The 3766-nt window shown below is 50.0% G+C and overlaps 1 protein-coding gene across 3 annotated transcripts in view; it reads left to right on the top strand.

Annotated features, from left to right (window-relative positions):
- The window catches only part of LOC113807090 (mucin-2-like), a 19630-nt gene that overhangs the window by 1273 nt on the left and 14591 nt on the right, over window positions 1-3766 (top strand). The gene's annotated exons all lie outside the window — the stretch shown is intronic.

Genomic DNA, 3766 nt, shown 5'->3' with positions numbered 1-3766 from the left:
CCTCAGAGAACAGATTTCCCCACTAAGAACAGAAGTTTCCCTCAGAGAACAGATTTCCCCTAAAAGAACAGGTTTCCCTCAGAGAACAGATTTCCCCTCTAAGAACAGAAGTTTCCCTCAGAGAACAGATTTCCCCTCTAAGAACAGAAGTTTCCCTCAGAGAACAGATTTCCCCTCTAAGAACAGGTTTCCTTCAGAGAACAGATTTCCCCTCTAAGAACAGAAGTTTCCCTCAGAGAACAGATTTCCCCTCCCAGAAGTTCTAAGGCGTACGGACACAGCTGTTGTGTGTGGAAAATGTTGGTAATTTCTTGTCTCTTTGGTTCCTCTATTTTTTCAGCTGTTTGAGTATATGGAAGCCCTGGCCATTAAGATGATAAGTGGTCATAAAAAAATACTGTATTCAGTAGAATTTACTGTCTTCGTTGTGAATGTGCTGTAATGATCATTGGACAGTGGTAATATGCGTATTAGTAATAACAAAGTACATATTTTGAATATAATGTTAAAAACAACATGGCAGAAGTCAGTGTTGAACTTGGATGTACTGTTTGCATATGATGTTATTAGGCAAGAGATATATATTGCAGTGCGTAATTAAGTCACCGCTCTCTCATTCTCACTCTCTCTCTTTCTCCTTCTCATTTCCCATCTCTTTCTATCTCTCCCCTCTCCCACTCCCACCCTCTCTCTCATTCTCTCTCATTTTCACTTTCATTCCTTTTCTCTCTCTCTCTCTCTCTCTCTCTCTCTCTCTCTCTCTCTCTCTCTCTCTCTCTCTCTCTCTCTCTCTCTCTCTCTCTCTCTCTCTCTCTCTCTCTCTCTCTCTCTCTCTCTCTCCCTCTCCCTCCCTCTCCCTCTCCCTCCCTCTCCCTTTCTCCCTCCCTCTCCCTTTCTCCCTACGCCTCCCCTTCTCCCTACGCCTCCCTTTCTCCCTACGCCTCCCTTTCTCCCTACGCCTCCCTTTCTCCCTACGCCTCCCTTTCTCCCTACGCCTCCCTTTCTCCCTACGCCTCCCTTTCTCCCTACGCCTCCCTTTCTCCCAACCCCTCCCTTTCTCCCTACGCCTCCCTTTCTCCCTACCCCTCCCTTTCTCTCATACTCTTTCTCCCTCTCTGCCTTTCTCCCTCTTGCCCCCGTCTGCGTGATTTTCCCTCGTCCCGCCAGCGGCCACGGCACTCGGGGAACATCAGGGTCGGCTCCTCTTCCTGAATGGTTCCCAACCCTGCTCAGGAGTCGCAGCACCGCGAGACGCGCTTGTGATGCAAAATAACGCATCGATCCAGCAAGGATATCTCAAGGTCAGCGATACGTCGACGCTGACTTGATCTCCCCCCCCCCCCCTCACCTCCCCTTTGTCCCTGCGCTGACATGCATTGGACTCGTTGCGGGAACAGGCTGCGGGAGGCGGTTGTGTCCTCGGTCGTCGGTGCGGCGTGGCGGGCAGGATGTAGGTTTTTCATACTTTTTGAGGATATTTTAGAGATGTGAAATGAGCGTCATATATGCGTATGTATGCATGTCTATATATATATATATATATATATATATATATATATATATATATATATATATATATATATATATATGTGTGTGTGTGTGTGTGTGTGTGTGTGTGTGTGTGTGTGTGTGTGTGTGTGTGTGTGTGTGTGTGTGTGTGTGTGTGTATGTATAGATGTATACACATACGCATGCACACGTGTATGTGTGTGTGTGTGTGTGCGCGCGTTCGTGTGCACACACACACATACTATATATACTTATATGAATACGCATAGGTGCATATTCCATAAACTTTCTTTTTTCCTTTACCGGGGCAGGGTTCTTCCCCCTCCAGTCCCTCACGCCTCTGAAACAATTTCTTTATTTCACCAGCCATCCTTTCTCCTGCACATTACCCTCGGCCCCCTCGGCCCCTTCGCCCCCCCCCTCTCCGTGCCCTTCTGCCAACAGCCTCCCCTTCGGCTCGTAATGCGGCCGAGCGCGTCGCCGCCGCCCTCGGGTGTCCCAGCTCCCGCGCTCCGGCGCGTGCCACGACTAGACTGATAATATTTCTCCGTCGCAAACTTCTTGATGCATAATTTATATTTCGTCGTTTTTTTTCCTTCTTTTCGCTCTATTTTTTTTTCTTTGTCTGTCTTTCTTCGCTCTCGTTTTTGCCCTCATGTTTAGGAGGGAAAAAGTGGTTACAATGGGCAGGTGTCACTCCCGACATTCCCACATTTTGGTGTTTGACGTTGTGAGACCGAGAGATTTTTCTTCCCTTTTTCTTTCTCTTTTTTCGTCTTGTCTTTTTCTTTTTCTTTTTTCATAAGCCTCGGCGCGAATTTCCGTGTAGGCGAAGCGGAGGCGGAATTACGGAACTGGCGCTGTAACTGAATAACTCATTTCCATAAGGCGGCGGGAAAAGAGAAATGGGCCTTTAGTTCACGGGCGGCCTCGGGACAGTGCGGTGCTTTTCCGCCTTCAAGCCAGGCTCTTTTTACTGCTTTCCATGCACATGTCGCGCCGTCGTCGTGCAGCAGTGGTCCTCATTTGGGGTTAACGTCTCTCCTTTCCAATATTGTGTATGCTCGGCGTGTCATGAGCGCGGCCTGCCTTCCCTTCTCGCTCGCGTCAGCTCTCCCTCACACATTTAGCCCTCGGTGGAGCTCCCTCGGGCCGCGAGGCTGTCGTCGCCTGCGGTCCTTAGCGAGTTGGGTTCCTCTTTGTGGCATTCTTGTGCGGCTTCCTTATCTCGCCCACAGGTTGCTGCGGGGAAGTTCTTCGCTCGCGATGGCGCTGGCGGGTCGCTTCTTTCCGTCTTGTTATTTTAGTTTTTGCAATGAGCCGACGTCATTTAGCCTCCTTGCTCCATATGCGCTGAAGCCTATTTGATTTGTACTAAATATATGACCTCGCCCTATGATCTCACGCAGTGTCGAGGGGGAAAAGGTAGAACTATCTAACCCGGGAAGATCTTAATCCGTGATGTTTGGCAAAATTAGGCTACAGCAGTGAAATACGAGGCTATTAAGGTCAGAGATGGTTATTAAGAACAGTTATTGTTCGTGGAAATAACCTGTGGCGAGCGGGTTCTGTGTACGCCCCGTCATGCTTCCCGTCCAAATATTTACGGACCTTGGCTCGCGATTCGTCCGTCCGCCCTCCGCGCCTCCACCTTTCCCTCGGCCATGTCTCCTGGCCTTGCCTACGGGCCTCGCTCCCCTCGCCTCGTCTCCACGTCTCCTAGCCTCGCCCCGCTTTGCACACAATTTGTCTTGATTTGTTTCCCTCGTCCCATCGCCCTTCACCCCATTTCCGCGCCCTCGCACACTCGCTCTCCGCGATGCCTTCACACATGGCGCGCGTCAGCGGCGAGGCTCGTAACCATTTTCTCTGGGGCTAATTTCCTCTCGCAGCTGGTGTTAAGAAGCCACAACTCTGTAAACCGCAGTCATAAGAAACCAAGGCAAGGGCTCTGTTGCCATGCCCGCCGCCATGTATTTCGACGCCATTAAGCGAGGCCGATGTTTATGAATGACTGTCTGCTGGGCGGGAAAAAAATCCCCGGGGTGAATGTGTTTCTCGCAAAATAGGTTAAACTGTCAGTCAGCTGGAGATTAGTTACGTCGTTAAATATAGTAACGGTCGCCGAGGGAGTACATATCTAGACGTAAATATTAGAATCCAGTAGTACGTGCTGACCGGGTACGAGGGACGCACTGGAAAATGCAGCCGGTCGGCATTCGTGCAAGGTCAGACTCTTACTGCAGTGGTGGCGAGT

This window comes from Penaeus vannamei, chromosome 3, assembly GCF_042767895.1.
Source record: "Penaeus vannamei isolate JL-2024 chromosome 3, ASM4276789v1, whole genome shotgun sequence".
In the NCBI taxonomy this organism is placed as follows: Eukaryota; Metazoa; Arthropoda; class Malacostraca; order Decapoda; family Penaeidae; genus Penaeus; species Penaeus vannamei.
Note: the sequence above shows the minus strand (reverse complement) of the source record. Positions and strands in the feature narration are given on the sequence as shown.